At 35.2% G+C, this 23,499-nt stretch overlaps 1 long non-coding RNA gene across 1 annotated transcript in view; it reads right to left on the bottom strand.

The window, feature by feature from the left end:
* Positions 1-9,964: 9,964 nt before the first annotated feature.
* LOC122794747 overlaps positions 9,965-23,499 on the bottom strand; it is a 32,212-nt gene continuing 18,677 nt past the window's right edge. Inside the window, exons 2-3 of the long non-coding RNA XR_006363685.1 lie at positions 11,872-12,047; positions 9,965-10,197 (exon numbers count right to left, since the gene is read on the bottom strand). This is a non-coding gene — a long non-coding RNA (uncharacterized LOC122794747). The remainder of the gene's footprint in view (positions 10,198-11,871; positions 12,048-23,499) is intronic.

Below are 23,499 nucleotides of genomic sequence, written 5' to 3'. Positions count from 1 at the left end.
GCTAATAAATCTACATTTGGCACTTTTGTGGGAAGGCTAAGTACCTTTCTTTGCACCAGGGAACCCTTTTAGAGTGAGTATGTGAGGGTAGCAGAATTCCCATTTCAAATTTTTCATAATCGCAACAGTGACACTATTCTCACTATTCATGCAGCTTCAGGAGAGATTATCAGGATAACATCACAGGTGACACTAATATTCCTAGTGTAAGTCAAAAGGAAATGTAGGCCTCAGTCATGCAGCTCCACCAAAACTGACATGGAAAAAACATTTTGATAGTGTCTCTGTCATCAACAATACTCTCACTAGCAACAGTAGCTGTACTATGGGTACAGCCATAAGCTAAACATTTTCAGAATATTACATCCAATTCTCTAACACAAGAGGCACCATTCATTTTTAACCTAAACTCTTCACACATCTATACGCTTAAAATGCTAAAAAAATGACTGAAATAGATAATATTTGCCATGGGATCTTTTACATCCACCAGGAGCTGATTCAAACTTCCTTGCTATGAAGTTTTATATTAGAACTAGAAGGTAGTGAAATACACTGTGACTTTTTCTCAAAGTAGATTATCTACAGTGTACAGTAGTTGTTTGTGAAGCTAATATGTACACAAAACACTCCAGTGTATGTCCTTAAACTACCACATGCCATTCAGTTATTTCATACCCCTCAATCAACCAGCCACTTTGATGACCCCCCCAAAAAATATTGATTACAGAGGAGCACACGTTGTGCAATATGGCTTTCCTGTAAGTATACCCACTACTGTCCTCATCTACACCATCACAACAGCTGAAGCTGTAACTGCATACTGTGTGCCAACAGGCAACCTGATCGGACAAGCAGTGTGAGTTAAAACATGTAGGTACAGCTGACAGCATTTGCTTTCATCTATAAATGTGAACCCACAATAGAGCTGTGCAGCATACAAGCAAGGTTCCTATATTCATCAGGTGTGTTGGCACCTGATGGTTGAAATATATAAGCATTTACAGCATCTCTGTGTAACAGTGGTCATTACAGTGAATAAAATGTTAATGCAAAATCTGACGCATCCTTGATATATTGCCAGGTTACTGCTATGAACAGGTCTGCGAGTCCCTTTTAAATGGTGCATTACAGAAGTGCTTTGGATTGTTTCTCCCACTTTCCATCACACTACTTGTATGCAAATTTTGTGCTTCCCATAAGTGCTTTAACCTTGTTAAAAACATTTAGCATTTATTGAAGCTATTCATACATGCACTAATACCACAAGGAATACAACAAGGAATACGTCAATTAACCTCCGCAGCTTACAATTAAAATGTTGCACTTACCTTAAACAGTTAGTATTGCTTTTTTTCTCACCTTCAATCAGCTTCCACAACAGTACATGCCTCTTTATTCAGTGCTGTATCCCATTCTGTAGCCTGATAAGCCTCTATCCAGCCATTGGTGTTCATATCATGCAGATCTAGCCCCATGAACTTGAATATTATGCAAATGAAGGGTCAACTCATGAAAGTCTTTGAATCACTCATTCTATGCATTGTACTTTCAAGAAGAATATTGTGTATGTTTACTTGGCATAGTGCACACAACTGAGCACCTCTGAGACATACTGACCATGAGTTGGCATCTTAATATTAAACTTAGTTTTCCTGAAGTTTTCTGTTTAAGCGTGCTAGGAATGGAGTTACTAAAGAACATTGCCTGGTTACTAGTTGAACTACATGCTGCAAATCAGATTTACTTCAAATTATCAAATACTTACTTTATTGAAACCAATTTCATCGAAGCTCAGTTCATCGACTGTCATTATATCGAACTCCCAGAAGTACAAATAGGGACCCTGGGAAAGGAACCACTCAACCACCAGGACAAAACAACAAACAGAAAAACAAAAAAACCCTCCAAGTGGGAGACTTGCACCCTCACACCACCAATGTGGGGGGTTCTGTCCCCCCACACACCCCTAACTAAATTCACCAACTCCAAGATCCCACTACCCTGGAGGAAGGACAAAGTTCACCATGGTGGCCAAGTATTTCCGTTCCCAGGGTTCCTTTTCATACCTCTGGGAGTTCGATATAATGAGAGTCGATGGAGTGAGGCTCGATGAAATGGGATTCGATAATGTAAGTATTCGATATTTTGAAGTAGACCCATAAATCATACCAGTGATTTTCCTGTTTCACACCTTCCATTCCCTTTTGCACATATTCAGAAGGGCATGGTCCATTTAAACCTTGTCATTGGTCACACTGGAATGGGAAATCAGCATGACCACGAGATGCCAGTCATGATTATCTGGTATAAGACTTGGAGTATGGCTATGGCTTCTACTGGCACTGATTCAGGCAGGGGCCCCTGGTGATATTCACAGGACAGCAACATTTTACTGTACTTTCTTCACAGAGACCAACAGGATGTATAAAGTGGATGCATAGGACTGTCTTGCCAGGGCAGTTACTAATTCTGCTGGTATTTGCTGAACTCATGAGCAGTATGAGCACAACTACAGTGACCTGTGGAAGTACCATCCATATAATCTTAAATGATGGAAAGCGGAAGTCAGAGGAAGGGTGCCTAAGTACTGTATGTATGCTTCCATTTTTGTGGTCTATCCTACAAGTATGGACTGCATGCAATTATGTATCTCTGTTCCAAGATAATAGAGAATTTCCTGCAGTACTGGATAATGTTGTCCTGATTTTCAAGGTGCAAGATTGAGTACACTTTTTTTTTATAATATACATAGAGATATAGGTATCCTTTCCTCAGTACAGTATTACTCTTGAAATAAGTCAGCCTAAAGCAATACCGATGTATTAGGCAGTTTAATTGTGGATGAAATATCTTCAACTTTTTTGTCATTGTTAATAGCCTGTCAGCAGTTAAAGTCAAATATGCCTCTGTAGTACTGTTAGTATATATACTTGTTTACTGCTGGGTGCTTTACTTTAGTAGTAGTGTTACTGGTTTAACAGGTGGCACACTTGCCTTTACCACTGAAAGATCAGAAGTCTGTGGGTTATTTTCCCACCACAGTAGCTTTGTTTTATTTTCCATGTCTGACACTGCAATTCAATATAAGGGGATTTACACTGTCCTTTGGATGCAATGTTTATCCAAGGCCGCATCTGTCTGAGATGATCATAGCTCAAGTGGAAGTACATGATCCCATGGCACTTATCTAAATGAGAAGGATAAGTTCCCATTTCTCGGACAAATTTCCCATAGTCAATAGGAACTCCAAGTATGGTCTCCAACGAAAAGAGTATACTGGCCTAATGAGACTGACCTGGTCAGCAAAAGGGGAAGGCATACATAAATATATAAAAAGTCCAAGATACCTTATGTAGTTCCTGGGGAAATACATGATTAGATATTTCCCACTTGGCAACATTACTGGGGCAATACATGACTAGATATTTCCCTCTCAGTTACATTACTGTAGTTAGTCCTACATACAACACATGGGTTCACAGGGCAATCACAAGCAGTATAGTTGGGATACAGCTGGTCATGTAATAAGGTTCAGTGTACATAGTTGTAGATATCAAGTTACATCTCTGTTCCACTGTTAATCTTAGTTGTGGTTTCTCATAATAATATTGCAGTTCTAGGTGAACTGCCATATTATCATAATTAAGTAGTGATGATTTCATTTTATTTCTGCATTTCTCTTTTACCATCCCTGCCCCCCCCACATTTGTTAGCATCCTTTCTTCAAAATAAATTAATTTGGTTGTTAGGTTGTTTCTGTTCATTTATAGCAGAACCTGCAGCAGTGCCTGTGGCTACAGTACAGACCACTGTCCCGCACAAGATAATGCAACCATAGACACCTGCAACTCAGCTTGTCAAGGCCACCTTCCAAATATCATTCTCAGGATGCTCATAGGCCCCTAGCCCTGCCCCTGATGGTGCTTCACGAAGCAGGAGTGCTCTTGTCCCCACCCCACTTATCTGCCAGGGGCAGCAATATGTCACTCAGAGGTAGTTTGCAGAGGTAGTGATAAGCTGGTGGACTGTTAACTTGATGCCGTGGTATGTAACACAATGAGGAAGGCCATTGGCCTGAAAGCATTGTGTGTTCTAATAAACAAGTTTTCTACTTATTATTACCTGCCTAGCATTTCTGACCCATGGACTTTACTTTGTTACTTGATGCCTCCCTCAGCCACCTGGACACACTCCCTTTGCTTGTTTTCATCTTTTTCATACTATCCTGTACTTCCATTTCTACCCTTTAAGTTGTTCAAAACATAGATTTAAAAAGTGCAGTGATACCTTTAAGGCTGATTTCCTGTCTTGCTGCCCATGTGCAGATGTGAATGCACTGAGTTGCATAAATATGTCATTTTCCCAAGATTCCCTTGGTGCATTGCTCAGTTACTGGCAAAGCCTGAGTAACAAAACAAAGCTAACCACAGGGAAAACAAACATTACCCACTCCCATCCATGGGTTTTTGCTATTATATAGTTGTACTACTTTTGTGTAATATTATGTAGTTGTTGATTTTTCAGCTATTTTGTGTGATTAGTCATGTCTTCTTCCAATCTGCTACAAAAATAGTTCCATACACTTGAATTTCTACTATATACTGGTTTATTTTATGAAAGTATTAAGCTAAAATGTGTCAATTACAAATAATTAGGAAAATGACAACTACACAATATTTCACAAAGATAATTAAATGTAACAAAACCTTATACAATCTATTTGAATTACTTCTGAGTTTCAGCTTTGTAATTGTTCAGTGGTAGTCAGTATTCTATGAAGTTTTGCTGTGCCCTTGTATTACATTCTGATTTCTTTCCTTCTGATAGTTCTCTGTGAGTGTCTGAGTGTGTCACTTACTGTGGAATAACTCTAGTTGCTGATTTTTACCTCATATTATTGGTTTGCCCCTCATAAGATTTGTGATTTTCTGGCAAATTTTGAGTATTTCAGTTGATAAATAACAGACTTTTGAGTTTAAGACTTCATATTTTTCATAACATGCATGTTAATGCAAAACTTGTTATTCTAACAATCTTTTGTGTGCAGTATTTTAAAATCTGACCCTGACTGCATACCTTCATCTCCTATTACTTTTGGCTTTATATACATCTGTGTATTGTGGCTGTAATTAGAAAGGGTTCCCCTTAAAGAACGTTAGGAAAAGACAGCAACATTTATTAACATTAAGCACTTTCATCCAACAGTGGTCAGGAGTTTATTTACATCATGATCACTTTTGAAGCACTTATTATTAGTAAGCTTTGCCACTGAGTTTTTCTTGACTTTTTTGCTTATTTACTTTGGATTTAAAAGTTTGCCACCAATCCTACTTTTTTTTTTTTTTTAATGTGATTTTGTTTTGGTTAATGCAATATGAAGTTGGAATAGCTGCTAAGAAATATGGGTCTACATTACTTCATCAAAGTTTTATTTCCACAAATACTTAATCATTGACCCCTTTACATCAAACATCCATTCATCGAATGTTCACATCAGTGAATGTTTTTTATAGGGATGGAAGTTTATTGGCCATCATTAGAAAGTTGCCCTTTCCCCCCACTGTAGTGCAATCTAAGAGTTGGTGTATATAAGTAACGGGGTGTGGGGGGCACAGCCACCCACACTGGTGGGTGTGGGTGGCTTAGCCCTCACCTTAGTGGGTTTGAAATAATGTAGTGTGTATCGATCGTTGGACTGGATAAGTAATCCCCTTCCCTATGAAAACTGTCTGCTGATGCAAACATTCAATGAATGGATGTTCGATGTAAAAGGTTTGAAGATTAGTCATTCGAAAAATAAAACTTCAGTGAAGCAATATAGACAGAGAAATATAGCAGTTGTGATGAAAATGTATAAAAAAAGTAAAAGTGGCAAAGCTAATGCCTTCAACAAGTCATTGTGTTGCTGTATTTTCATAGTTAGTGGCACACAGGAAACATTTTTTTTTCCATCTCAATCTCCTCCTGTTGGTAATGGTGGATTTGCAATGGGGACACTGATTACTTTTGCAATCAGTGTGCATGTTTTTGAATTTTACTGAAATTGTATGTATAATATTTTATATATGTATTTTCAAATTGTAGTTCATTGTTGATAGGACTCATCATTAAAAAGGAAGACATTGTTTTTAATACTAATTCTAGCAATGACAATAACTGATAATATATGTATTAAAATGGTTACTGTATTTCAGTAAACAAGCCTGAACTGCTTGTGAAATATTACCCATTAGGAATTATGTGCTGAAAAGTTAGCAGGACCACTGAGATAAAAAAATATTAAGATTAATATCAAATATGGTGTTTGGATTGCCCACTGCATGCATAAAATAATAATAAAAAATAAAATAAAATAAATATGAGTCCATTGATGACTCAAGGGCACAGAATGCCTAGATATAGGTGCTCGCATGCACACACACACACACACACACACACACACACACACACACACACTCACACACACGTACGTGCACACACACGTACGTGCACATTCATGCATTTATTTTTATTCCAGCTTCATCTTAGTTAAAGTCACAAGGGAAATAGTCTGTCACAGAAATTACAAGAATAAGGCAAGGAAAAGTCCTGGATGGCATGCTAATCTATGGAAGGATGCACATGTACATGCAATGCCATGCAACATGCATGCATATTATGCCTTCAGAAAGTGTAACAAACAGGATCTCCAGTGAAAGTCCCACTGAAAGAGAGAGGACTTGAATACTTCTTATGGAAGGTAGCTCAGCTGGGTACTGAACCAAATAACTAGGAGGAGGGAGGACATGAATACTCCCTATGGAAGGTAGTTCAGCTGGGTCCTGGACCAAACAACTAGGCACAAATAACTGTACCACTGTGCAGCCCACACAGATGTTCAAAGGCAGGTGTTCAAAGACATTATAGCTTTAGTACTAGTTGGTCTTCATGAGGGACTGTTAATAGAGTTAAGGCAATAAAAGTGATTTAGATACATGAAAGTGCTACATAAAGCAAATATTCATTAGTGGCATACTAGCATTTCTCTGAATAGAATACAACAGATGTGGTAGTAACTCCACTATTATTTCCCCTACCAGAACAGCTCCTTGATTTGGAAATGCCTATGCAAACTATTAAAGTATTAAAAATTGTGGCTGCAGTGATTTATATATATATATATATATATATATATATATATATATATATATATATATTTAATTTTAATAAGAGCACTATGTATTAACAATAAATCTTGCATTATATTATACCTCGGCTCACAGATACAGAAAAAAGGGTTGCCCATTGTCATATCTTTAATTTTCTCTAGCCATTGAGCAATCAGCAAATTCAGTAAGACAAAATATCAGTATTAAATATTTTTGCATAAATTATAAATCTCAATCAAACATCTAACTATTTTCATATGGTATTTGATTAACGCTAACAAATATTATTAAATTGGTAGAGTATTTAGACATAAATATATTAGATTTAATAATAAATCAAAAGCAGCTATATTAAAACATAAAGATGGCTATGTTTTGAAAAGTGCTCAGAATTACTGGTATTTTGCAATATTATCATTTTATGTTACAGCTGTATTCTTAGAGGAAACAAATAGAAAGAAGATGAACATTTGAAAATAAAGAACAGTTGGTTTAACTATTTAAACAACATAAAACCAAAAATAATCAAAATATACTGAAAAGCTATGCACAGAATGATGAAGAATTATTAAATGCATAGAGTATGAGAAAATGAATCAGTGCAAAAACAGATGGGTTTACTAGCAGTGATCTAATTAAATATCCCAAAATTTTGAAGTACTTAGCTTTTATAATGTACACTAATAAAACAAATAAGTATGCGTAACTTATACAGAATATTAATTGAATATAAGAAACATATTTGAGATGGATCTAGGACATTTCACCGAATGCACATTATACTGAAACTCATATCACTGAACATAAATCTCCAATAGCACAATTCACCAAAACACATTTCACTGAAAATGGTATATGGCCTTCTCCCCACTGTAGTGCAACCCTGGAGTTGGTATATATAGTAGGGGGGTGTGGGGGGCTCCGCCCTCCACATCGGGGGGTGGGGGGTGGAGACCCCATGTATTTCAAGTATATATCATGTTTAGATAAGAGTAATAGATTACAATTGCAAGTATGCATGTATATAGAGTAACACATTTAAAATATGTGGGGGCCTCCGCCCTCCACACACTCCCTAATATATATATACCAACTCCAGAGTTGCACTACAGTGGGGACAAAGCCATATACCATTTTCGGTAAAATGTGTTTCGGTGATTTGTACTTTCAGTGAAAAATGCAAAATCATTTAACTTTTGGTGAAATGTGCTTTCGGTGAAATGTCCTAGATCCATTTGAGATACATTTAGAAATGATTGAACTTACAGATAGTGGTAAATCTCTAATTTTGAAATGAGCTAAAAAAATATTTTAATTCCTTCTGGAAAATCTTTATTTGGTAACTCATACATAAGCATTTCATACAGCAGATATTTTGATAAAATTGCAAAAAAGTAATAATACATTCTAGAAATTCAATCTGGAAACCAAGACTGAATACATTTTTTTATCAATGTGTATCATTATTAATGAATAATTTAAATTATAGAATATATTGGACCAGCTTGTACATTTGGCTAAATTTAATAATATAGAATTTAATGCCAAAAAGCACTAAGTAATACTCATTGGCAAATCAAATAATTGTTACCCATGTACAACTGGTGATTATATTCTAGAGGAGGGAAAATTGTTGATGGTCTTTATTATTTGTTTTTATTTTATAGTAACACATGTTTTTTTTATTTATTGTGGTTAAATCTATGTCTGCAGACTTCATTTTTTAATATTTATATTTAAATAAAATTATTTGTAATATTATATCTAAATATTCTAAATATTTAATAATATTTGCTAGTGTCAATAAAATATATGAAAATAGTAAGATGCTTGATTTATATGTATAGTGTTTGCTAAGTAATTTAGTATTGATATTTTGTCTTCTTGAATTTTCTGGTTGCTCAGTGTCTAGTGCAAGTGAAAGATACAACAATGGGAACATTTGTTCTGTTGAGTATACAGGTAAAATAAATCTAAAAATATGTTCTCAAATTTAACACATTGATGTTGGTTAGTTAACCATTCCATAAGCCATCTAACAATATAACATAAACAAGATGTTAAATAAAAATAAAAAAATTCACCTTTAATCTGTTTAGACATTTGTGGATTACTGAAAAATGCAAGCAGTCTAAAGCCTGATCTAGGTCTAAATTACTCTAGGTAACAGGCTAAGATCTAAAGTTCCTGTAACAGGCCATAACAACTGATCAGATTGCTCTGGGTAGATCTCTCTTTAGTAAAACTGTGCTGCTCTGTGAATAATTGAGAGGTTGTTACTGGTTTTATACTTTAATTCAATTAAACATCTTTCAAAACATTAAGCCACAACTGATGGAAGAGTTACAGCTCCAATGTTTTTTGTATCATCCTTTCTGCCCTTTTTTGTACATTTGAGTTATATGCAAAAGCTTCTAATGTTTAGGAACAATTCCATTTACTACGTTTGTTAAATATGTTATTTAAAGTTGGTGCAATTACCTCTTAAATGTTTATTAGTAATATAACTAGAATCATGTCAGAACCCATAGACGATATCTTTTTTATTTTGTTTATTCAGAGCATTAACAACCATGCAGATAGTAAAATTAGTATGATAGCCTTGTACTAAGTATGAGTTATTTGACCTGACAAATTAATACTGTCATTGCAATCAGTAGCAAATAATTTATTGAATTAATTTGCTATAGTCTACCGATCTTGAATTTCTTTATCATTAATGTTAGTACTAGTTTGTGATATAACATTATTAAATGAATCACTATCTATACTTATAAAAAAAGATTTATTTGATGAGTCATTAACAACACAAAGTTCATAATTATTTTGACATACCGAATTTTGTATTTCAATTTCTTAATCACACTGTTAAGGATTTTGTTGTTCTTGTTTGTCGGATAATTCTTAAAAAGTTTATATTTCCTTTCTTCTCTTTCTAAATGTCTTTTCTAGATCCCTGTTCCATCACAATGGGTTCTTCTTCTCTTTTAGATATTCTGTTGATGTCACTCTGTTAGCTTATCTTCTTAGATCCTATAACCAGAATCTAAAGTATTAGAAGAAAGAAAGGTTGATCAGTTAATATCAGTGATCCCTGTTGTCAAAAATAATAATAATCTGTACAGCCAAAATTGTACTTTTTAATGGCTTATTCTTTTTTCTTTGCAAATGTTATACAATTATAGTCTGAATATCCTAATGGTGATCCGACTTTTATGTTATTAAGTATTTCAGGAGTATTAGTTACAACAAAATCAAATGTGTTGTTTCCTCTTGTTTTTTTCTGTCACCAACTGAGTCATACAATAAAATATAATTACGCTGATACATTTTTTTTGAAAAATATATTTGTAGATGCATTCTCCAATGAAATTCATAGATTATTAAACCCCCTTAACAATATAGTATTTTTGTTGTCCAAGTGCATTTCTAAGTTATGTAGATATTCCCAGTGTATTAAGCTATCCATTATATTGGTACAATAAGATAATACATTTGAATATTAGTATCACTCCTACTGTATTTAATCTATGCAATGATAGACTCTAAATCAGTCACCTGTTTTATCAATGATGATGGAATCATATTGTGTTTACAAAGTGTTACCTGACCACCTGTTATATTATTCCATAAGTATTCATATTTTGTAAAATCTTTGATATGGTAATCAGAAGTATTCCAAGATTCAACAACTACAAAGATTTTGTAATTTTCTTGAGATACTAATCCTGCAGGTTCATCAGATTTATTTTTTAGATTTAGAACATTACATAATTAACATTTCAAAGCACTATCAGGTCTACTGTGTCTAAAAAAATTACTTGAGTTTTTGCTAAAACATTTTGTGTACTCAGATATTTTCCCTGTGGTGTAAGAGTGGTCCATAAGAGTTAAGATGTAATTTGTTAGATAATAATATGTAGTCATAAATATAGTGTTCCCTCTAGTTTATTAATCTTAACTTGTAAACCAAAGAAAGTTACCTTAGACAATTGTTGAATACAAGAGCTTTAGGATGCATGCACTATCCATAACATTGAAGGAATAATTTCATATAATACCATGTCAGCTTTATAGTTCTCAGAATACTCAATGACTTCCAAAATGGAGCTCTGCATATGGTTCAGTGCTGTGCTTCTTAAATATTTTACACCTGTGTGAATTATGAACATGTCATACTTTGGTTTAACTGATGTTAGTCTATAAATCAATTTAGATGCATTCAGTAATTTCAGTCTGGGTAATATTGATAAGTAATAGCATTTTTGTGCAGTCTGTATAGATGAATAGCTGCAGGTCTCAACATAGAATTACCTAGTATTAAAATGTCTAGATTTGAGTGTCTATGTGTATATCAAGCATATCCTGTGTTTGGTCATTTGGTTAGTCATGTTTTCATCTTTTAATGTTATTAATATCGGCCAAAAATTGAGCTGATACTTAACGTTTCTAGTCCTTTTCATCAATGTAATATTTTTTATTAGTACTAAAATTCTGTTCCACTGAGTCTATACTGTTGACACTTAAAACATCATTTGAGTGTCTATTATCACTCAACACATTTACAATGTTCAGATCTGATATCTCATAATGTTTATGAGCATTATTTCCACGTGCTGTCTTTGTCTCAGGATTTTGTGTATCAGTATTAATAACTACAATTACTTTAGGATAAAGACCACTTTTTATGATTTTATCTGTAACAGCAACATCTTCTCACCTGTGGGCAGAATTAAATCACTTTCTGTCCGGTCTTCTAAATTTGTATAAATGTCAGGAAAAAGCATCTGCTGTACTTTCTTCTTCACAGAAAATAAAACTTCTCAGAAAAATATCCATTTAGACTTCAGTCCTCTCAAAGCCTAATTTCAAGAAGCAATGCAGTAAGGAGTTAAGCTGCATATCAAGAGAAATGACAATGAATACTGTTAATCCTCATTTTAAGACACTGAACAAATATCATTAGTGCCTTTCGCTCTTTGATAATCTCTAATATTTCAATCTGCCTGGTCAGCAAATGACAAAAGCTATGTTCACTAATGGTACATGTGATGCACCACTTTGTCAAATAAACACATTGTTTTATTGTGTTTACCAGGTGCAAAGTATTTGAGTAATTAGGTCACATGGCTATTCAGAGTTAGTGCCAAGATGGTAAAATATGCACAAATCACTTTAATTAAACTGCTATATGCTTGTATTTTGTAAGCTAATTTACAAATGGCTGGTCTACCTTCTTGTTCATCCGAAAGCCAACATGCATAGGAAATACAAATCTGCCACCCCCCCAAACCATTTGCCTCTCAACATAGATAGCCAATGCAAGATATATTAAGTAAGGAATATACAATGGGCAAAGCCTAGCATGTTCTAATGAACAGTAAATGACAACCCCTTTCAATATGCATTTTCCCTCGTGCTTAGTTGAATGATTGGTATAGCAGCCTCCTTCTAACTTAAGCATGCACATCTAAAGTATTATATTCTCAACACTGATAGTTATTTAAAATTCTTTTGGGATTTGACTTCACTGGGACAGATTGCCTTCCAACATCAATAAATTAATAAGAGTTAAACAGTACCTGTTTAAGTGAATTGGACAAAGGGAATCGAGAAAAGAATGAGACATTAAGATGCTACCTGGTGAATGAATGATTCTGAGTCAGCTTGTAGCAGTTTTTTGGAGAACACCAGAACAGGATTATAATACTAGCTTCCTGTTATTTGTCATTTCACAATACATCCATTATTACAGAAGTAATGGTCTGCAAGAAAGATACTCATGTTGCTTTAATAATTATTCTACAAGAATGCAATTCCTTGCTTGGTTTTTATGACATGTAACTAACATTTGTCAATGTTAAGTCCTTGCAGTGCCTAGAACCACTTCATAATTATAATATTTATTCATTTATTTATTTGACATTTGTTGACCAGGATAGTCTGACTGGGCTATAGCCCTTTTTCAGTGGAGGCCAAGGGAGAAAAGCTCCACAGTAAAGCAAAGCAAGAAAATAACATGAAAGCAGAAAATACAATAATATATATACAACAGTAGTTAAGTAAATAACCATTTCAGTAACAAGCATGAAAACTTAGTAAAAAAGACAAACTAAGTAGTATGTATGTAATATTTTTGTCACAGTTGACAAACAATATTTTTTACTTTGAGAAGGGTGAGTACATATGTATGATTGTTATTAATTTATTCTTCTGCCCGTCATGGTTTGTTACTATATCTCATATGAATGTATATACTGCAAATAAATAAACATTGCTGTTGGTATTACTATAATATTGCCAACGCTATAGACTGACCAATGTTTTATCACCTGTAGAGCAACTAATCTAATGACTGTTTGCAGATGCCTAATCCTGTCCTACGAATTCACAACAATCACTTATCTAAACCCTGCATTTAGACTTATTATGGCTAACTTACATAAGTGAGGCAACTTCATCTCTGAAAGCCATTTTAAATTTTGATTAAAGATGCTAAACATTGATTCAACAAGTCCAATGACTAACATTTGAGCTTGTCATGCAGGGGTAGCTACAAGGTATGAAAACATCAGTTAGACATTACCTCATTAAAATGATGTCTCCTTTTATAAACACCATATGTAATGATCAGGTAAGATGCAAGTATTATATATGCATGTTCCCTAATACCACTACATGGCATGTGTCTATGTGTATGTATTTGTGTGTGTGTGTGTGTGTGTGTGTGTGTGTGTGTGTGTGTGTGTGTGTGTGTGTGTGTGAGTGTGTGTGTGTGTATGTCTGTGTGTTGTCTATTTTTTTAAACTGCTAAAGATTAGTAAAATGTTAATACTGTAAAGTGGATTTTATCACCTAAAATTCCAAATTTGCTGCAGGTTAAGAGAAAAATATACATAGAAGATCAAGAATATTTGTCACACTAAAACAAGATTTTTACATGAAATAGGTGAGCAAAGTCTCTCTGTATATACTATATAGTTAAACATTAAAAGAAGTTACAAAGAAACGAAACAGACAGGAAGCTGGTTGAACAATGCTAAGCAGCATAACATCAGCTCTGCCAGAGGCAGCATGAATAAAGAAACTGAGACATAAGGGCTAGTAATTCTTACAGTTTAAGAAAATTCAGTTACTGGCTAGAAAATACACTATCTGGATACAACCAAAGAAGAAACTTTGACAGCCTGAAAGAAAATCAACTAGAAAAGGTAAAGAAAAATCATTAACTGGAAAAAAATTCTCTAGCTGTTCAGTAAAATGCAATTCGAGGTTCATCTTTGAAACAAGAGATGGCTTCTGGTAATTTACAGAAAAAATAAATCAGATGTACTTAGAGTTGATTAAAGTAAATGAAATGTTGAAGGAGTATATCAACTCAAATAGTAAAAACTTGAAAAACTGGAAAAAGCTTTAAACAGCTCTTTAGATGAACTGATAAAACTAAATATCAGAGGTCAAAATAAAGAAAAGGCTGGCTGAATATGGGACTGCTCAAAAACAGCTGTTTAAAAAAATGGTACAGTTAGAGGAAGGAACATGCAGAGAAAACCTAAAATTTTCTGCTGTACCAGAGAAACTGGAATGACCAGGCTGTATCAGTTTTCCAAAAACACAAATAAGCAACTGGGCTAGTATTCCACAGCAAGATTTGTTAATTGAAAGGTCACATTGTTTCTATATTCCAAACCTGGCTATGAGAAAATAGCAAAGACCTGTATTAGTAAAGATGTAATCATACCAGCAGAAAGAGCTCAAACTTAAAAAAAGTGTGGCAAGATGGCAAAGTATTAAAAACTGAAATGATTATTCACTGTACACCAGACAGAACAGAAACAAAATGTAACTCATCAGTCAGAGAATGTTGATAGCCAGGCATGAGATTCTAGCTGCTGTATCCAGCTGCCTTCAGAATATTTTTTCCGGAAGGATCAAAGTAATTTTTTGATGCAGAACAGGCTAAGGAAGAAATACAAAGGTCTGTCCATCAAAAAGTGAGCCATCAAACAGACGGGGACTTTGCTTCTCATCCGTCTGTTAATAAAGCCAAAAAAAAGAGAAGCCAAAAGAGAGAGACTTTGCCAGTGAAACATTTTCCAATGTTCCAAAGTAAAAGAATTGACTATAAAAATCGGGAGTACCTTGGATCTGAACTAGAGTCTTGGTTTTGGAGATGGAGATGAACAGTAAGAAGACCAGCAATACTGAAATTAGTGAATAAATGTGAGACTGTATAAAGCATCGATCATTTTTCTGAAGTATGGCTTTAGAAGAAAAAGTGGCTGAGAAAGATTGGACTTTTCTTGACTTTGTTACACTTGTGGGAAGAATGAAAGACATACACCCCATTTCATGTTATTAATGTTTAGAAAGACACTGAAAGGAGGTGTCCTGTGTGTGTGTGTGTGTGTGTGTGTGTGTGTGTGTGTGTGTGTGTGTGTGTGTGTGTGTGTGTGTGTGTGTGTGTGTGTGTGGCTTTTTTTTGAGAATTTTCATTAAAACAAAAAGTCTTGTAAAACGTAACATAGGTTCACATGGAGATGATAAGAAACAACTGTATAAGATCATCCTGCCAAACATTAGTGGGTGTATAAAACACAAAATCTCAAAATAGCCATTTAAAAAGACGACATATACAATAGTTGGGTATAAAAACTTAATATAATGGCTACACTATTATAGTATTTTGGAACACAAACAGTCTCACAGGTATTGCTAAAAAGGTAAGAGTATTGAATGATATTAAGAAATGCAGAGTGCAAATAGCAATGCTGCTGAAGACACATTTGGAAAGAAGTGAGCATGTAAATTTGATAAAGAAAGGATTTCAGTATGGAAATTTAGCAGAATATCTGGGAGAAAGGAAATGAGGACACATATACTAATTCCTAGAGGAGTTCCAATAGTGATATGAGAGGGAAAGAAAGATAATAATGGTAGATTTGTTGTAGTAAGGCCCTGCTGGCAAGGGAAGAAGATTATGCTAGTACAGGTTCATAGGGTCATAGGAGATTACTAGGCTAACAGTCTAAGAGCTCTTACAGGCCTAGCCAATATATCCTGATGTTATCCAGTATATGGCTCCTTGGATAGCATGGCTTTGTACCTATGCATAGAGTATCTTACAGATTGTCCTTATCCATAAGAGACATAGGTACTATCCCAGGTATGAATTTGAGATTCCCCATCAAATGATTTAAATTTCTTTTAAAGAGGGCCAGAGAAGGTCTCTACTTAACATGAATAGGAAGCCTGTTCCAAAGAAGAGGCAGTCTCTGGGATACATGTATGTCTGTCCAGCATGCTTTGCTTTTGTCATTGCCTAAGATTAGATCCCTAGGTTGAGTGACCCTCATGCTGTTTGGCTTGTGGATGTGTAGCAGCTCCTTCAGGGATGGATTTGTGAGTGCCTTGTAGGTGTCAGGCATAGGTCACCTCATAATAGTCAGTAGAAGACAGAGTAAAGATATAAGGCTTTTAGTCTATCCACATAGCACATGTTGCTTACACCCTGTATTTTCTTTGTGAGGAACCCCTGAGGTCACTCCAGTGGCTGTAAAATCCCAGTGAAGTACATGCCAAATAGTGCTCTGTACTCAATTATTAGTCTAATGAGCGCTGAGCACAGCGGGACTATAATTTCCTTGGATCTGGATGATATACCTTTTTACTTATAACTTGTGTTACATAGAAGGACTTCCAAACCACTGTGGACATGTGTCAGTCAAAGTTCAGGCTACTATTTATCTGTGTACCTAGATCTCTCACCTCTGAGTTTTACACTAAGAAATGTTCTATTGATGTTGCAATTTGCAGGGGTATTTGACTTCCCAAATGGTTTGATAAAGCATTTTTTCTCATTTAGTTTTAGACCATGGTTCTGGCACAAATCATTTGTCTGATCTAGACACTCCTGAAGGATATCTACATTATTAGGGGATTCAGTGCCCCCAGCTTGCAGTCATTGTCAAACTCTGTAATACAGAGGCTTTCTACATTAGCCTTGTCTTCAGATAAGTATATTCTGAAGAGGAGTGGTGGTCCCACCACTGTGCCTTGTGGTACATCACTAGTAACTGACATTTTGCTGTATCTGGATTTACCCATTTTAACCACGTGTCCTGTCCATGAGAAAATTGGTTATCCATCCAGTGATGTAGGCATTTATGCCTAGTTTTGTGAGTTTATTTAAAATACCCGAGTGGGGAATTGTGTCAAATGCATTGATCAGGTCAAGGTAGGCAGTATGTAATGTTTTACCCATGTCCGTGGCCATAGCCACTTTCTCAAAGAAATCCACCACATTCAGTAGGCATGACAAAGCCTAGTTGGGTTGGGTCCAGTGTTTGGAGGTTTCCTATGTCATTATTTATCAGGGCTATGATTATTCTTTTTATGGCCTTACATATACGAGTCTGTAATTCCCAGATCAGTAGATAGCCCCCTTTTTGCAGAGGGATGGCTGTTGCTGTCCAGCACTCTATCAAGACAAAGCCAGTCTGGAGGCTGTGGTTAAATAGAGATCGTAATGGAGCTGATAAGTCCTGATTTAAGCTGTTTAAGAGGCAACCTAGTATATCATCAGGCTCTATTGAAGCTGTGTTTTTAGCGTTAGAGAGTGCACTGGCAGCCTCTTCTTTGGTGATAATTGGTGGTAGAGTGGCGAAGGGTATTTCCTGGGGGAGAACTTGGGGTGATGAGGAGGTGAAATTTGAGCTATATTTGTTGGCCCACAGATTTACTGAGTCTTCTGGCTGAGCACTGTTGGGTGTTGCCCTTAAGATTGTGGACATAACTGAAAAATTCCCTATGATTATCCTTAGGTTTGGAAGGTATTTTTCCCAAAAAGTTTGCTTTCAGAAACTTGGCTAGTTCCCTGATTTGCTTGTACATATTTATTCTCCATCTGGAGCCTACAAAAATTGGGGAGAAATAATTAGCTTTCAGCAGGGAATATTATTTATAGGTGGGGACTGGAACTTGATTTACAACAAGAATGTAGCTGGGGGACCTAGAAGGGAGACTATAAAAAAAGAAGGTAGATTTCTGAAGAAATGTATGAAAATATTTGGAATGGAAGATGTCAGTTTAGTAGTAGGAACTCAGAGTAAATTGATGTATTATTCTACAAGGTACAATAACTGAGCTGCACTAGACAGAAATTTTATTTCCCAGGAACATGTGCATTTAATTGAAGGCTTTGGCACACATACTATAACTATTTCAGATCATATACCTATAACAAACGTTATTGTGGCTGTAATTCCTAAAGACAATAAAGACCCTCAGAGCCAGTTTCTTACAGACCCATTTCAAATTTTAAAGCATGATTATAAAGTCTTTATGTCCATAATTGCTAAAAGAATGGCAAAAGTGTTTCCAAAATTGATAGATATGGATCAATGTGTTTTGGAGAGGGGAGGCAAACATTTCACAACAGTAATAGAACAACGATCTGCAGAGAACGCTTTCAACAGATTAAGCTGGGATTTTATGTGCAGAGCAATGGAGGCATTTTCTTTCCCTGATACAATAATAAGGGAGGATATATGAAGGTCAGAGGCAAAAATTAAAGTGGGATGTTTCCTCTTTGAACAGAAGAATATGGTATTAGTGTCCTCTTTTCCCCTTGTTATTTGTATGATATTTACAGACTTTGCAAAGAAAATAAAGAGACTCAAAAATTCAGGGATATTATCGGGACGGTAATCAGGAAAATTTGGCTTTATTTGCAGACAGTGTTATGTTGTACCTGATAAAACCAGAAAAGAAAATCTCAGTGTTGTGGAACATTTGTTTTTTGCTGATATAAAAATAATTAAGACAAAACAAAGGCCATCACTGTAAACTATGTGTCCACACATGAGTTATTTCAGCAACACCCATATTTATAGGAACATAATAAAATAAAGTATTTAGGAGTATAGATTAAAAAGCATACTGTTATGGCAGCTAAGGATGAGTGAGAATAGACTAAATAAAATATAATATAAAAACTGAGAAACTGGAAGCTCTTGGTTTTAGATATGGATAGCAACATGCAAGCAGTGAAAATGTTTTTTGTCCCTTTAGTTTTATATATAAGTCAGGCATAATTTTATCAACCAGCGGACAAGTTGTAGACTGCAATTAATAAAGAGTTGAAGGATTTTATGTGGGAGGGCATAAAGGCAGGGATCCAGTGGGATAAGTTGATATTTCCTAAAGAACAAGGTGGTTTAGGATTATCTGATTTGAAGGGATATTTAGATCTACACAGTTAAGGCTCTTATACATAACACAAGCAGAAAGCTATAATTCAAAGTGGAAAGGGATGATGATGAAATGTGGGAAATTCACAATATAAGGAGAGGTAGGATTTTGGATGCAGATCCTTAAAGGAACTAGCAACAGCAATACAGAATATTATATTCATAAAGTAATAGAAAGTATCTTAAGAACTAAGCCAATACAAGAGTGAAGAAAAGAGATTCTACTGAAAGAGGTGACTGCAATTAGTGGTATAGAAAATAGGCAAGTGCTGGCTGGAATGTACTGGGGGGGGGGACTGGTAAAGGAACCAAGGTATTGGGAGCAAATACCTAGACAGGGAAAGGTAATAGAACCAGAAGCAGCCAAGAAGACATTTAGACTACAGGCTAGGGACTGTCTTCCCTGTCAGGGATTGATATCAAAGTGTAGTCAAAGAAAAAGTGATAGGGGAATTCTAAGTAAAAGACTTGCTCTGGTAGAGATTTTAGGTGAATCTAGAACAGAAGATGCTTTTAAAAAGGGATTATTAGTAAGGCATATAAAATATTGCACAATAACTATAGGAATCAATCAGAGGAGGTTAGAAAATATTGGGCAGAAAGATTAGATAAACAATGTAGGAAACAATGGTAGGGCATATGTATGGCTCCAAAATATGCAACAAAGTCTAGAAGATTAAAGATTGTTTGCATAGGTATTTTTAAACCCCAAGCAGACTCCAAAGATTTTTTCCTCAGGTAGATGCCACATGCTGGAGGTGAGATGGAGAAGAAAGAGATAAGTGGGAACATATGTTTTTGGGAGTAGAATAAATTGGTAGACTTTGAAAATTAATTACAGAGTACTCTGTCAGAAATGTTGGGGGAGCAAATGGCTATAACTAAGGACAGTATTTTTTCAGCTGGGATACAGAATCTGAATTTCCTAGACATAGGAAGGTCTTGTTAAGTTTAATTATGGAGGCTGCTAAAAAATCAGTTACTAGAAAATGGAAATTAGAGTCTAAACCAATTGTATTTGAAGTATTGATTGTCATAACAAAGATAAAAGAACTGGAAGTGGGATCTGTAGAAAAGGGAAGGAGCAAATTATATAGAAAAAAATGGAAAATGCGGGAAGAATATATACAGAATAATGTTTTGGAGGAGGAGTGAGGTTTAAGAGAAGGCAGAAGTTGATAAATTTATGTAATGTTAGATTGATAATTATACAAAAAAAAACTATGTAATGTATAAGGTTTTTAATTGTTTGCTTTCTTTTATATAAACGCATGCTTGCCTATGTCTTAAATGATAATTCAGTAAAGGTGTTAAAAAAACAATGGAAATAAAGAGAACCCCCCTCAGTACTGGAACTGCATGCACAGAATTGACTTTAGTGACTATTATCCACTCTTTTAAAGCCAACCACAATCCACTGATGCATTTCATTGTATTTATAGTACCATTAACTTAAATGGCCAACTGCAATCAATGGCCAGAATGGCGATATGACATGTCCCATATTTTCATTAGGTCATCTCTGGGCCTTCAAACCATGATCTGCGTTACCATGTTATTGCATATTTCCCTTCCAGAGTAATGTCAGATTTACACAGTTAAATCACAGCAGAGTCTGAAAATTACAACCTCTGGCAGACATGTGAGAACTGTATTTAAACTGGGACAAAATGTAAAAAAAAAATCAGTCTGTGAAACAGTTGCAGAATGCAGCCATGAAAATGTGTTAATTACATGCAAAAGTTATAACATATTTCTACTTTCATAGTCAACACATGGGGTCTATATTATAACATCGAAATCTATAAAGATTGAATCTTATAATATAGAACCCTAAACATTGAAATCCGCAAACATCGAACAGTCAGAATAGAAATTTTTTTCCCCAGGGAAAAAAAAATTGCTATTCCGAGAAACATACACACAACACAAACACATACAAAAAACAGCAATCCACACACATACACTTAAAATCCTACACCTAAACCTAAACTAAACTTTACATACACTACTAGCTATCTACTTACCTTAACCCGACCCTGACCCTAAGGTCCGTCACTATCGCACACTCACCTCACCCGCGCCCTAACCCTAACTCACCTAACCCGCCCCCAAACCCTAACCTACACACAACCGCACACTTACCTGACCCACTCCCTAACTCTAACTCACCTAACCCACCGTTAACCCTAACCTACACACAATCACACACTTACATGAACCTGACCCGTAATGCTCAAACATATTGAATGCTGAAAACAGCGAAGCCACAGCAACGGCCCACCGAATTCTTTCCCTGGGAAAGAATTCGGTGTCCTGCACCTTTACTGTTTTCAGCGTTCGACAAAACTGGTTCGATATTATGACATTCGAACTTTATAAAGTTCGATGTTATAATAGAGACCCCAACACATGATGCAGTAGCAACAGATTTTCACGTCAAGGTCAGTTTTCTTTAGCAGTGTAAAAGAACACAATGCACTGCTTATACAGACGCTCCCTTTGATTAATATTTGGCAGTTTGCAGTACTTCTTTCCTTTAATTCTAAATAAACTATGCTAACTTTCTTGGCATAAACTATTCAAACTGCTTTAGTATGGATGATATAGTACTGTAACATCAATTACCTGTATTCTGAACAACAGTTCACAGTGAATCATCTTCTTTCCTCATCTTGACAGATTGATGTGTTTCATTACATGATCCACATACTCTTTTTTTACTCAAAAATGACTTTGCCACATTAATACATTATTCCCTTATGATAGAAGCAGCCCACATGAATCTCTTGTGTTTATTTTTCTGACTAACAGGATTCACAAAGATGAATGTGTGATTGATTGCGTTTGTCAGATCATGAGAAAGGCTTTACATCTGGTAATCACATTTGATGAACAACCATGAGTTGGATTCAAGCACAATTCACACTCAGGGTAACATGCTGAAGTGAGACTGCAATACAAAAGTGGACAAAAGTGATTCAGAAAGAAGGATTGTGCATGCTGTAGATTCTTTCCTCTTTATTTTGTTAAAGTGAGCCATAGCCTCAGACAGAAGATACACTTGGCCATGTTATGCATCTATTTACATTTTTTGCTTAAAAGATTCTAAAATATAAATTAAATAAAATGAATGAATAAAGAAATAAATAAACAAACAAGACAATACAATAAATACATGCAATTATACAATTAAATTATTAATTGCAAATTTGACTGCTGCCATACCAGTGTTGTGGTTATACTTAAAATCTCACCGGTAAAGTTTTTTTTTTAAAGTAATGTGTTGCCAGCCTGCAGTCTTAACACTTTTGTGAAAGCAGGTAATGTTGATAAATATAATCTACCACATATCTTTGATTAGCTGTCTCATTACCTGTGTTGCTTGTTATTAATTTCTATGTAATAGTGCCTTTTAATTTATAAGAAGAATGGATATCAGCTGTAGCTGCTCATGTAACAAAGATTACCTGATGTATGTATTTATTTTTATTTACTTCCTGTTTGTTAGCCTGGTAAGTGAGCTGCTCAAAATAACCCTTTCAGCCAAGACCCCGGACCACAAAGCAGTAGTGCAGACATTTCAATTCAGTATCAGTTATACACTTGATAAGCTTTATGTTTGATCGAATACAGTTATACAATTTTAGAATAAAAAGCAAAGTGGGGTAGAATTGAAACCAACAAAAGCTTGGTGAGGTAAAAATTGAAGACAAAAAAAACATCTATTAATGAAATTGCACCTTAGTATAGTTGAGGACCTTACACTGACATAAGAATAAGGAGCAAACAGGTTTCACATGTACATGCTGTAAAAAAATATAAGTTAATTTCACCGTCTAGCAAAGAGATGAATGCAATGCTTGACTTCTAGTAGATTAATGACTGGACAGTTACATCTACTTTGCATGAATAGTATTCTACAGACATCTGTATGTATTTTGAATATTAATAATATCAGTAGTGTGTTTAATAATATTCCTTTGAAAAAGAGGTATGAGATAACCACATTGATAAAGCCAGGAAATACACACTTTTTAAACAGTCCAAGAGGTTCAGAAAGCTTTCCTTCTCTCAGCATAATACTGGACTAAATC

This window comes from Protopterus annectens, chromosome 2.part1, assembly GCF_019279795.1.
Source record: "Protopterus annectens isolate FY-2018-M chromosome 2.part1, PAN1.0, whole genome shotgun sequence".
Classification (NCBI taxonomy): Eukaryota; Metazoa; Chordata; order Ceratodontiformes; family Protopteridae; genus Protopterus; species Protopterus annectens.
Note: the sequence above shows the minus strand (reverse complement) of the source record. Positions and strands in the feature narration are given on the sequence as shown.